Source organism: Brachyhypopomus gauderio, chromosome 16 (assembly GCF_052324685.1).
Source record: "Brachyhypopomus gauderio isolate BG-103 chromosome 16, BGAUD_0.2, whole genome shotgun sequence".
Taxonomy (NCBI): domain Eukaryota; kingdom Metazoa; phylum Chordata; class Actinopteri; order Gymnotiformes; family Hypopomidae; genus Brachyhypopomus; species Brachyhypopomus gauderio.
Genome location: NC_135226.1, coordinates 22,122,954 through 22,137,481, shown reverse-complemented (window position 1 = coordinate 22,137,481; position 14,528 = coordinate 22,122,954).

Below are 14,528 nucleotides of genomic sequence, written 5' to 3'. Positions count from 1 at the left end.
GTAATCAGACCGTGGAGGCATCAGGTAGACGATGATTAAAGACACGCAGTACAGTGGCAGAGGACACACACCTGGATGTCATAATGGGCCTTTTAGTCAACAGTAACCATGGTGCCCACAGACACACACACACATGCACATGCACGCACGCATACACACACACACAAACATCAACACACCCATAAACATCAAAACACACACACACACACACACACACACACACACACACACACACACACACACACACACACACACACACACACACACTCACTGTGTTTGTTTTTAGAGGGCATAATTTATGAAACACTACAACTGATCAGTATTGTGAAATGCAGTCATTTATGCTGATCAATATAAGCTGATTACTGCAATAGAAACTGATTAATATAAACTGCAAAGACAATAAAAAAAATCATCTCAACTTACTTGAGCAGGTCAGACTTATGATCCAAAACACTGGCAGAGTTCTTTTAACATCCAATATACACGTCTCATTGTTCATGTTAGCATTCTGCAGAAGACACCATATAAACAGAACCACCACCACCACCACCTCCACCACCCACCACCTCCACCATCTCCACCACCACCATCACCACCTCCACCACCACCACCTCCAGCACCACCACCACCACTACCACCACCTCCACCATCTCCACCTCCACCACCACCCACCACCACCTCCACCACGACCACCACCTCCACCATCACCACCACCTTCACCACCTGCACCACCACCTCCACCACCACCATCACCACCACCATCCACCATCACCACCACCTCCACCACCACCATCACCGCCATCACCACCTCCACCACCATCACCGCCACCTCCACCACCACCATCATCACCACCTCCACCACCATCACCACCACCACCATCATCACCACCTCCACCATCATCACCACCTCCACCACCATCACCACCACCTCCACCACCATCACCACCACCACCTCCACCGCCATCACCACCACCATCACCACCATCATCACCATCACCACCTCCACCACCTCCACCGCCATCACCACCACCACCACCATCATCACCACCTCCACCACCATCATCATCACCACCTCCACCACCATCATCATCACCACCTCCACCACCATCACCACCACCATCACCACCACCACAACCATCACCACCACCTCCACCACCCACCACCACAACCACCACCTCCATCACCACCACCATCACCACCATCATCACCTCCACCACCACCACATGCTGCAACAGACTCGAACCTGCAACTCTAATATCACTGAAATAACAGCTGGCTGCCATATTTCAGCCTCCAAAGTGTACATTTTGTTGTCCTGTAAATATGACCTGAGTGACCTGATTTGACCAACTCCAACACCAACCCCAACCCCACCTCCAACCCCAACCTCAGCCCCAACCCCACCTCCAACCTCAACCCCACCTCCACCACCACCATCACCACCACCTCCACCACCACTATCTCCACCACCACCACCACCTCCTGGTTTTAACGTGATGTGGATTCAAGTGCAAACCTAAAACTAAATGCCAAAAACAGCCAACGGAAACCTCCGCGATCGCGGGAAAACGAAAACAAAAACCCCGAAGGGATGACAGCAGAACGACACGGAGGAATCTCGACGTGCGAATAAACCAGGTAAGTAAACAAACAAAAAAAACACGCGGAAAAGAAGTCAACACGTCACTGAAGAGAAACAGGGGAAAAAAAACAAAAACTACACGGAGGACTGCTCAACGTGTCACACGGGGAAAAATAAGAAACGAGAGAAAGAAAAGATGAGACTTAGGTAACAAGACCTAAAGCCTCTACCTGGTACCTGTCAGCCTGTCTACCAGAACACTGGAAGACAAACCGACGCAGAAACAGTGAGAGAGACAAACAGAAAACGAGAGAGACCAACCTGAGAACACTCAGGGGTGAAACGAGAAAAGTAATCACTGCACGAGGGCAAGAGATACTGGCTTAGGCTGCGAGTGAAAAACTAACAACTTCAGCAATGAGTTGCTGAAGTCGCTCGTATTAAATAGGCTGCTTACAGCTGCAAACTATTGGGCTTGATTGCCCCTGGTTCTAGCTCGCGTGCTCCGCCTAGTGGCAGCAGGAGGCACGTGCCTGGGTCGAACCCTGACACCTCCACCACCATCACCTCCACCACCATCACCACCACCATCACCTCCACCACCACCGTCATCACCACCATCACCACCACCACTTTCACCACCACCACCTCCACCATCACCACCACCACCTCCATCACCTCCACCACCATCACCACCTCCACCATCACCACCACCATCACCTCCACCACCACCGTCATCACCACCATCACCACCACCACCATCACCACCACCACCTCCACCATCACCACCACCACCTCCACCACCATCACCATCATCACCTCCACCACCACCACGACCACCACATGCTGCAACAGACTCGAACCTGCAACTCTAATATCACTGAAATAACAGCTGGCTGCCATATTTCAGCCTCCAAAGTGTACATTTTGTTGTCCTGTAAATATGACCTGAGTGACCTGATTTGACCAAGCCCAACCCCACCTCCAACCCCAACCTCAGCCCCAACCCCAACCCCAACTCCAACCCCAACCCCACCTTCAACTCCAACCCCACCTCCACCTCCAGGTTTCTTCAGGGAAACCATACTGCATGGTCTTCATGCTTTGGGAAAAAGTACAAATGAAAATATGCCAAGACCTGCAGTAGGTGTTGGGAATTTGCCCTGGAGCCATTTGTCAGGGTGAGATCGGTTCTACCTGGTGGATAAACAGGAGGAAGAAAGGCTTGTCTGGGCCTCAGGTAATCCTCTCGCATCAAACCAACCAAGACCCGAGACGAGGACTTGAGTCCAATGGCAACCTTGAGCATTCCAGCGCGCTCAGTAAACAGAACGACCCCTGAATGGTGAAGAAGGGCCAGCAGACAGCACAAGGGTGAAACAACGTGGATTATAACTTCACACAGGCAGCATGAACGCAGAGTGAACACACAACCATCTAAAAGGCTTGGATCTACCTGCTGGATGGTTGTGTTTATCAGTCACTGGGACAGGCTCTGTTTCCATTGCTGACATTCTGAAGAATCTGTCAAGTTCATAATCCCCAAAATCCTGAATCTATTTACTGAGGTACTACCACAGTGAGTACCTCCCCGAGAGTATGTGGCGCATTTGTTTGGTTTCTATGGAAAACAGAAATGTTTAAAGAAAAATTGTTTTCAAAATGAATGATTACGATCACATCTCGCAAATATCAAAAGGGGAATTTTACTTGCAGTGTTTCAGTAAACAAATGATCACGTCACCTAGATACTGAATAAAAAATGAAAAGTGTCTTGTTTGTTTTTAAACTGTAAACTGTAACTGTATTTTGCTGCTTTTTAATTTCTTCCATCTTGTTCACTAAAATGATTTTCACCTCGCTGTAAACTCACCAAACCAGCATTAGTCTCTGGAGCTCAACTTCTCCTCCTTACAGTGACATTGCAGCACCTCTCTGCTGCACCTTTGAGAATGTGTCCAACTCAAATGTGTCCAGCTCACATGTGTCCATCTCAAATGTGTCCAGCTCAAATGTGTTGAGTTCAAATGTGTCCAGATCAAATGCGTCCTGCTCAAATGTGTCCTGCTGAAACATATCCTGCTCAAACCTCTCCAGCTCAAACGTGTCCTGCTCAAATGTCTCTGGCTCAGGCGTGTCCTGCTCAAACACGTGTGAGGACTGTCTTGCTCCATATGGGTATGGGAACTGATGGGAAAGAGTATGTTGATGATGCTTGACTTTTGTTTTGGTGTTAGAGCCCAGTGTCAGTGTGGGCTGTGAGAACAAGTCAGCAGGAGAAGTGATAGAGATTCGGGTGCGTGAGATAACTGTGAAATGCTTAAAGTTTCCATGGTGTTTTAACATTTTCCTAGTGTCTCTTATTTCTCAGACCTGAGATTCAAAACCCTGTGCCAATGCCATCATGTTTTCAAGGGCCACTTTCTGCCTACTGTGTTTGATGGTTCTGTTGAGAAGCTCTTCTGTGACTTTCTAGAGTAACAGATACTGGTAATCATTTGACTGCGCTGGGTGTGGTCACTGGGTGTGACCTAACTGCACTGGGTGTGGCCTAACTGGACTTTGGCAGAATTCAAAATAGCCTACTAAATACAACTTGCATATTGACTGGTCTCCAAGTCAATATAACGTATGCAATATGTGACCAAAATAACCTTTTTGAGTATGTCATCATACCTGGGTGATGTAGTGCTTCTGTCAAACATTGCAGAACATGATCAGATGTAGTACTGATGTAGTACTGATGTAGTACTTCTGTCAAACATGATCAGATGTAGTACTGATGTAGTACTGATGTAGTACTGATGTAGTACTTCTGTCAAACATGATCAGATGTAGTACTGATGTAGTACTGATGTAGTACTTCTGTCAAACATGATCAGATGTAGTACTGATGTAGTACTGATGTAGTACTTCTGTCAAACATGATCAGATGTAGTACTGATGTAGTACTGATGTAGTACTGATGTAGTACTTCTGTCAAACATGATCAGATGTAGTACTGATGTAGTACTGATGTAGTACTTCTGTCAAACATGATCAGATGTAGTACTGATGTAGTACTGATGTAGTACTTCTGTCAAACATGATCAGATGTAGTACTGATGTAGTACTGATGTAGTACTGATGTAGTACTTCTGTCAAACATGATCAGATGTAGTACTGATGTAGTACTTCTGTCAAACATGATCAGATGTAGTACTGATGTAGTACTGATGTAGTACTTCTGTCAAACATGATCAGATGTAGTACTGATGTAGTACTGATGTAGTACTTCTGTCAAACATGATCAGATGTAGTACTGATGTAGTACTGATGTAGTACTTCTGTCAAACATGATCTGATGTAGTACTGATGTAGTACTTCTGTCAAACATGATCAGATGTAGTACTGATGTAGTACTGATGTAGTACTGATGTAGTACTTCTGTCAAACATGATCAGATGTCTTGTATCCAGGCCTCTATCAGTGCTACATCCCATCATGTAATGGTAGTAGAAAATCTTGTACAAGTGGGCAGAACCTTCTCACGTTCACGTGAGCTCGTAGTATGATATGCATTTCTTACGTACTGGTTACTGTGCTGCATACCACTACAGGGACCAGTATGCAGAACATGGTATATACTGAGTGCAGGATACAGTATGTAGTAGGCTATGTCTAACAGCCTATGTGCAGTCTAACTGAACCATGTGTATTCCTTCTGAACATCTCTGACCTTCCGTTGACCTTCTGTTTGTCTTGGGTTTGAGTCCCAGGTGGGATGGCCTCGGTCTCCAGCCTTGTTCAGAATGTACTGCAGTGAATCTTTCACAAAAATGCAGAAAAATAGAATACATGAAAGCTGATGCTTATTTCTTTCAATCTAAATTTCCTTGATGATAACTGGCACAACTAAAGGTTTAAGGTCTGGGCTTAATCTTAGCGAAAGCATTCTGCATGGACTGCAGGAACATGAAACAGCCTGTTACACCAACTGATATGGTTTGTCAGTTTTAAGCAATGAACAAACATGTCCTGGTTGTTCACTAGACGTGGGGACTTTTCATGGGTGTGTCCTTGAGCTCTGTGAGTGTCCGGATGCCTTTCGTACAAACACTCAGAATATTCACACTTCCACTCTGATGTGGCAGGAGCAACATCGCACACTCATTTTAAAAAGTTTCAACAGTGACATGTCAGCCTGTGTGTGAAGGATTTCCATTTTCAGAATACCAGCCATGACCTCTCAACTGGGAGTGAAGAAATGAAATTTAAATAATTTCCAATGTCACATATTTTCAAAAACAGTTAGCACTTTGTTACATAAACGCATAAGACACATGGTTATATCACTATGCATTACACTACAGAACCACAGAACCTTTAAGACATGCTGAAGACACAGTGTGTTTACATCAGGCTTGTATGTTAATTAACGGTCAGATAGAAAAGTTTAAAGCTAGCTGGTCCTAAACATTCATTTCCGTGTGTGGTTTCAGCAGGCTGCTAAACATCTCCCACGTCTGCAGCTGTGGTTCAGGAGAAGCTGCTCCTACACACGGCAAACACCTTCAAACATTATAATCACAGATGTCACAACATCTGTCCAAACAACCATGCTAACACAGGTGGGTCCCAAGGTCAGTCATTTTCACAAAGCTTTTAAATTGAGAAAACAGAATAACAGTTTTACGGGTGATAACTCACATAACCTCTTTCTCTCTTTATTTGATTTTCTTCATACATTCTTTGTAATAATGCAAAGTCAACAATAAGTAATATAAAGTATTATATTGTGTACCCACAATGTTATACATATTGTAAGAGTAAAGGTTCTAGCAGAGTCTAAATGTTGAGCACATTACGTCATACACCCAGTAGGTCATGTCTCCACTAAGTCATTACAGTCTGCTGAAGAGAATATATAAGCCCTCGCAGTTAGAATAGTCGCTTTATAAACATGTTTTCTCTGTAAATTGAAAACAGATTAGGTTTGGTAGGATACAGATGACTTGCAAACTAGTGACCTAGTCATATGACGTTATAGCACATCTGGACACATTCCACACCCCTGTAGTGCCCCTACATTACCCCTGCAGTACCCCAGTGTTTTGGAGGGATTTAGGCTTGCAGATTCTACTCATGTTCTGATTGGTTCAGGTGATACGACTCGGCACAGGGTGTCATGAATGACAGGGGTCACATGGTCTGGTGTCATCCTCTCAACAGGGGTCACGTGGTCTGGTGTCATCCTCCCTACAGGGGTCACGTGGTCTGGTGTCATCCTCCCTACAGGGGTCACGTGATCTGGTGCCAGCCTCCCAACGGGTCACGTGGTCTGGTGTCATCCTCTCAACCGGGGTCACGTGATCTGGTGTCATTCTCCCAACAGGGGTCACGTGGTCTGGTGTCATCCTCCCAACAGGGGTCACGTGGTCTGGTGTCATCCTCCCAACGGGTCACGTGGTCTGGTGTCATCCTCTCAACAGAAGTCACGTGGTCTGGTGTCATCCTCCCAACAGGGGTCACGTGGTTTGGTGTCAGCTTCTCAACAGGGGTCACGTGGTTTGGTGTCATCCTCCCAACAGGGGTCACGTGGTTTGGTGTCATCTTCTCAACAGGGGTCACGTGATCTGGTGTCATCCTCCCAACAGGGGTCACGTGATCTGGTGTCATCCTCCCTACAGGGGTCACGTGATCTGGTGCCAGCCTCCCAACAGGGGTCACGTGATCTGGTGTCATTCTCCCAACAGGGGTCACGTGGTTTGGTGTCATCTTCTCAACAGGGGTCACGTGATCTGGTGTCATCCTCCCAACAGGGGTCACGTGATCTGGTGTCATTCTCTCAACAGGGGTCATGTGGTTTGGTGTCATCTTCTCAACAGGGGTCACGTGGTTTGGTGTCATCTTCTCAACAGGGGTCACGTGGTTTGGTGTCATCTTCTCAACAGGGGTCACGTGGTCTGGTGTCATCCTCTCAACAGGGGTCACGTGGTCTGGTGTCATCCTCCCAACAGGGGTCACGTGGTCTGGTGCCATCCTCTCAACAGGGGTCACGTGGTCTGGTGTCATCCTCTCAACAGGGGTCACGTGGTCTGGTGTCATCCTCCCAACGGGTCACGTGGTCTGGTGCTGGTTCTGCAGATCTGGCCCTGCATCAGGAAAATTAACCAGCTGAACTGCACCACAGTGCACTGCTGAGAACAGGCTGCAGAATCATTTTAGATTTGTTTCAATTATACTAATGTATTATGTGTACAATGTAATAGCAGTGTATGATAATCAAACTGCTGTTATTACTAATATTATTACTATAACCACACAAAAATTAATTATTAATTATTTATTAATTAATTATTTATGATACTGCCATTTCTAAAGTAGAAAAATAAATCAAATACACTTACATCAGTCTATTTACATCAGTCTATTTACATCAGTCTATTTACATCCGTCTATTTATGTCAGTCTATTTACATCAGCCTATTTACATCAGTCTATTTACTCTGTCTATTCAAAAGCACTGAAGGAATGGTCACCTGTCCCACATGAACTAAAGACATTAACAGTTCAATTCTCCATGAAGGGATCCAGTCCCTGGAAAACTCATTATCCTTTCTAAGAAAAATGATGTCATGGCATTATTGTGATGAATAATCCATGTCCCTGGACTTTGGTGTTTCCATTGTTAATATCTGTCTGTCACGTCTGGCTCCGCCTCCCTCTGTGCTTGTGTTTACTTCCTGGTCTTCCCTGCCTAGTGTTGTGTAACTCCGCCCCTTGTGATTGTTCTCAGGTGTTTCTTGTTTAGTGTCTAGTCAGTGTCTGGTATTTAAGGCCTCTATTTCCCATGCTTGTTTACTGGTTTTTGTTGAATGTACAGCTGTTTGGGTCAGTGTTTTCTTGTTTTCTGTAGCCAGTGTGTTTATTATGTCTAACCCTGTGATTTGTGTCAATGATGTAACTCTCTCTGGACATCCTGACCTTTGACCCCTGAATGTTTAAAGGATTATGACTCTGGATTGGCCCATATTAGCTCCTCCTCTTCTCTGTGTGTCCACCTCCTCCTCACTCTGCCAATGCAGCATTACACCATTTTTTCAAATTCATACGGGTTTGTAATGCTACGTTTCAGAGGTTCATACATCTGTGTCAATGGAGCACAGACACTGAGGTGCTCATCTATCTGGATCAGATCAGATTTTAGAGTCTGAATTAATGATGTTTCTGTAGAAATTCATCTATGAGAGTTTATGGTTTCAAAGTGATGGTTTGGAAATGGTCTTACTTTTTCATTTCAGTAGGTCACCCAGTGTTCCAGTGGTGATGCATGAACTCGTGTCTCTGCATGTCTCTCTCCACTTCTCTCTTCTCACGTCCAGAGTCTTGTGTTTCAGTACCAATGCCCTCTCCACAGTTATGCTTTACTAATGCCTTCCAGAGTTGTGCTTTCACTATTAATGCAACACACAGTCATGTGTTTCATGTTGAGGAAGGTCTCTTCATTACATTCCAGTTTGAACGTTTTACTCCTGGTCTTTCCAGCTTTATTTGTCCTCTGGTTGTCCTCCTGCGTCTCCTGTTGGACCCTCACAGTCATTAGTCAATGTACACACTCACCTTTTTGGTCTAGTCATGATTTGTGTTTTTGCACATTACTTGGGCCTATAAGCTCATAGCTCTGTCTGAGCTGTTCTATAGTATATATAATATGCTGTTCTTTTCCTGTGCCTGAGAACACTGGACCACTGGTTGTTAACAAAGCTTTTAACCGTTTGAAGATTCTAGTTCTAAAACCACTTCTAAACCAGCACCAATAGCGTCAAGAAGTTTTGAAGTCACCCTTAATGCTGGGACCCGTTTAGACGAGGACATTCAGTCCAAGAACGATGCCAACCACTTCTCCAAACTCTAGGGTCAGGGTGCCATACATACTCAGTCCGCTGTGAAGTCTTATCAGGGAGACATGTGTTCAAACATAGTTTGAAGTGAGGGGTATAGCCCAAAGTAATTCCCCCTCAGACTACCTCACACCTGCTTTTTTCTTTCAACAGACTGTAGAAAATATTTATTCACAAAGGAAAATTGCTTGCAGATGCAGGGATAACACACACAGCTAGTTTTCAGAAAACGCAATCGTGGATTTCAACCTCGCAGTTTGAACGTACGGCCGCGGACCTCTTACACCAAGCAGGAAGAGCGTGTGGTTGGAGTCACGGTTGGACAGACTCTGCTGGACGTGCCGCAGCGTCTGTGTGGCTGAGCAGCTGAACAAACCGGGCCCTTCGAGCCTGTCCCATGATGTCAGGAGGGGTGAGCTCAGCGGGGTGGGCGTGCGGGGTACGCGGGGGTCCTGTAGGCCAGCGTGTTCCTCGGAGAGCAGGAACAGGTCCCGCACAGCCAACATCACGTCCAAGAACGACAGCTTACACCTGCTTCACTGTCCCTGACCTGACGTGGCCACAGGGTACGACACGCCAAACACACAGATGCAGTAACCCAGTAAAGTGCTTCATTAAACCTTCTGCTGTCCAACAGAAGACTGGTGAGCAAACAAATGTCAAAAATCAGCTGTCAGTTGTTTTTGTGAAACGTTCCCTGTATCAGGGAACTTTATGAAGTACTTCTGTGTGACCTTCTGCTACACAGCTCAGTTTGTTTCCTGTGCGTGGGAAGACAGTCTGACACATGATGCAAGACTCCGGGTGCAGCGTCCTGGTGCGGCACTCACTCACGCAGGCTGCCAGAGTGGTGAGTCATCTCAACATGATCATTCCTCATGTGTAATAATTATATCTTACACTGTTTCCTGCTGAATATGAAGGGAATCATGAAAGGGATCAGTGCACAGTGCTCCACTGACTTATCACTACACCAGACCTGCACAACTAGACCAGCCCTGCACAACTACACCAGACCTACACAACTAGACCAGACCTACACAACTAGACCCAACCTACACAACTAGACCAGCCCTGCACAACTAGACCAGCCCTACACAACTGGACCAGACCTACACAACCAGACCCGACCTACAAAACTAGACCAGCCCTGCACAACTAGACCAGCCCTACACAACTAGACCAGCCCTGCACAACTAGACCAGACCTACACAACTAGACCAGACCTGCACAACTAGACCAGACCTACACAACTAGACCAGCCCTACACAACTAGACCAGCCCTACACAACTAGACCAGCACTGCACAACTAGACCAGACCTACACAACTAGACCAGACCTACACAACTAGACCAGCCCTGCACAACTGGACCAGACCTACACAACTAGACCAGCAGTCATACACAACACTCACACATGTGCCAGGACTCCTAATGCACCAGAAACCAAATCTCAAGGTTCAGCTTTATGAGGGTCTTGTGGGTGGCTGAAGAGGTCATAGTCCAATCTGTGAGACAGAAACATAACCCCGCCCCAAGGTCACTCCTATCTTGCCAAATGTAAGATGTCGGGGGGGGGGGGGGGGGGGGGGGTGATGTTGTTTAAAAACACAACATTACTGCACTAGCTTGGTGTGTGATGTGATAACAGATATTTCTGTTCAGTGAGCTAATCTGAAGAATCAAACATTTTTTGATATACTATTATTGAAAATCATAAAACCCAATCCTTTTAAATAGTGTAATTAGTGAAACATATATATATATATATATATATATATATATATATATATATATATATATATATATATATATATATATATATATATATATTGAATATATACATTGAATATTTTTAAATGTAGTCTGGAGAAATCACACACACACACACACACACACACACACACACACACACACACACACGCATGCGCGCACACACACACAAAACCCTTAAATTTGTCATCCCCTATTGGTTTCTTGCTCCAGAATACCTTTGAAGAAATCCCATCTCAGGGATGAGGTTCTGCTGGTTAAGTGGCTCTCATATGATCCAAAAGCTAGGGTATAGCAGTCAGTAATGAGTCCTACACTCCCCAGAGACCCTGAAAAACTTTAACAGCATTTTCCCATCAAGAACTGAAAAGATTTAGCAGGTGTAGTTGATTAACAAAACCATGTCACTTTTAGTAAGAGGAAAAATGAGGCTTTGTTTTATTCTGTTGACATTCAGCTAATCAGTTGTAGTCAGGGCTATCCAGCTGACACATCAATCATTCACACTAATGATCTCAAAAATATAGTAGGTTAGTGTTCACAGAGTTTTCTAAGTGGTTTGTCTCTGTGTCGCGTGTAAAACGTTCCAAGTGTTCATAGGGGTCTTTGGACGTTGATTACAGTGTTGTATCTCCATGGCACAGAACACAAGAAGAAACATGTTCCCTTCAATATGTGAGAACAACCTACGGCTTGGATTGTACAATACTGAATCTCACTATCCCTTAAAAAAAACCCAGATCAGTAGCGTTACATTAAAACCCAGATCAGTAGCGTTACATTAAAACCCAGGTCAGTAGCGTTTCATTAAAACTCTAGATCAGTTACATTAATTGTAGCTAGATTATTTTTATTTGAATGTGCTTAATAGATTTTTTCTATGTATTTAAATTGTTAATTTGATCATTACAATTTTTCATACTGGTCTGGAAGAAGTCGTTCGGTGTCTTAGGTGAGATCCATACTTCACTCCTTTCAGATATACTGTCAGTGGAGTATTTGAGTCCAGTTGAGTAAGTTTTGAAGGTGTTTCTTAGAGAGACATTTTTGTTCAGTTCCAGTGAACATGCTTTGAGGCAGTATATCTTCTTCAGGGTTCTTTCAACCATGCCCTGGGGTGAGCTACCCAAAAACTACAGCTAAGGTCTTTCAGAAGACAGCTCCTTCTTTTAAAAAAACCCTTTACCCAGTCAGGGGTTTCCAAAATCTTGCCATGGTCTCAGTTTACATTAAAGTTTTTGAATCATTTCAATACATTCCTCACATATGCAAATGGGTGTATCGGCCCGCTCCGTGTGTTGTTATGAAGATCACATCAGTAGAGACAGTGGAACAAAAGTGTGACCTGCTGTTGGGATGGTTGGGGGGGGGGGGGGGGGGGGGGGGTAGATATGAGGCTCAGAAACAAGCTCCCTCTCTGGAGAAAAGACACTTCCTGCTTCAGTGTCCTCCCTAACCCTAACCCAGACCCAGACCCAGCAGGTTAATGATAGGAGCACATACAGAGAACGTTCACCTTGCACAGAAATACTTCACTATTACATTTCTTTGTTCAGGGATTTGGTTATATTTTAGTTGGTTATGTTGGTTGGCTATATTTTAGTTGAATGGATTTTAAATATTTATTTAACAAAATCTCTGAAGTATAACCTGTAATGATAATGAACATTAATCTCTGAGATATTATGAAAGAGTACATTTAGCCAGTTTATCTCCTTCATGGTCTTGGTGACTTCAGGGATTCAGTATTTCAGTATTGTTAATAATTTCAAACATTTAAACTCAGTCTTTATTACAACACAAAGAAGGACATTAGAGAGAGAACAGAACACAGTTTGAAAGTGAGTAGATTCAGTCTGTTGTGCTTAAAGAAACACTATATACTAATATGTCTTTTAGGATATACAGTATGTAACTGGAGACCATGTACAATCAGAGACTCCTGAGAGTGTAAAGCAATGGACACGCGTGATGAACGAACAACATGCTGTCAGCTGGTTTATGAGTGTTTGAGCACTGCTCTGTTGTTTTACTGACAGTATCATCAGTCTAAGGAATAACTCTTTTAGCTAAAACCATTGATTGTCTTTCGTCCATTTTTAAACTAGTAACTGTATTTCATTGTCATTGTAGAAGATAATTGGATAATGGTTCCTGTGGAAAACTGTTGAATAGATGAATGTACAGTCATGTAATGGAGGACTAGGGCTACTAGCACAAATACATCATCCACCAAGTAAATATGTAATCTTACTTGATGGGATGGTATAAATGTTTCTGAACCATTTTGCTTCAGTCACAAACACCTAACAATGCTTCTGCCATTGCACTGGTGTTTGAACATGTTGAGCGGATGAGTTCAGACAGCTGATTGACTCTGTGATTGGCAGTCTCTGATTGGCTCTCTGGCATACATGTTAAGAAGCATACGATTTCAGGCAAAGAGATTACCAGAAGATAAGAATCCGTCATCCAGACAAGTTGTCCAAAAGCTTTCAGAGAGATAAGGAGAGTTTAGCTCTTCATGTTGGTGCTGACAGTTCCTCCAGGCACCTCAGACACCAGCTGAATAAGAGAGAACAACCTCGAGGCTCTGGGCCTCCATCCTTGCTGTGAAGGGGAGAGATTAATGTATGTGGAGAACCCTTGACTTACTCTCAAATAGCTGTGATCAGCTCTGTAAGTCCTGTGCAGGTCTTCACTGGCCACAGCATATCATGGACTAACGATGTAAATCATAGCATGGGATGTTTCATGATTTATATATATAAATATACGGTCAGTCTGGCCATTTCAGGTTTGCGCCTGAAATACAGCCATTATCAGGGTTTGAATGGGCTCAGTGATACGCAGCCAGATGGACTCCTGTGATTAGGTTTCCCTGCAACGCCGTGCACCTTCTTGAAAGCCACAGAGGTTACTGTTGTATAAACTCTGAATGTCCTGTAGCTTTCATTGCTCTGATGGGAGCAGATAACACCCAGCGTCCTACACAGGAGCTACAGGACCACCACACACACCTCCGCAGGGCTGGAGGGCTGGAGGGCTGGAGGGCTGGAGGGCTGGAGCCGGACCAGATCAGTGGGGCTGCTGTACGGGAGACAGGAGGAGGGGAAGAGCCCCTGGGCCCGGGAGACATTACCTCATACCATTCTGACAGAGTGATGACGAGATTCATGAAGTGTATGCAGGGCTGATCTGTACTTACAGGAGAGGCCTGACACAGATTGTAATCTATTAGGGTGAGTTCTCCTCTTGCAGACTTTAAGTTGTAGGCCGATAATTCT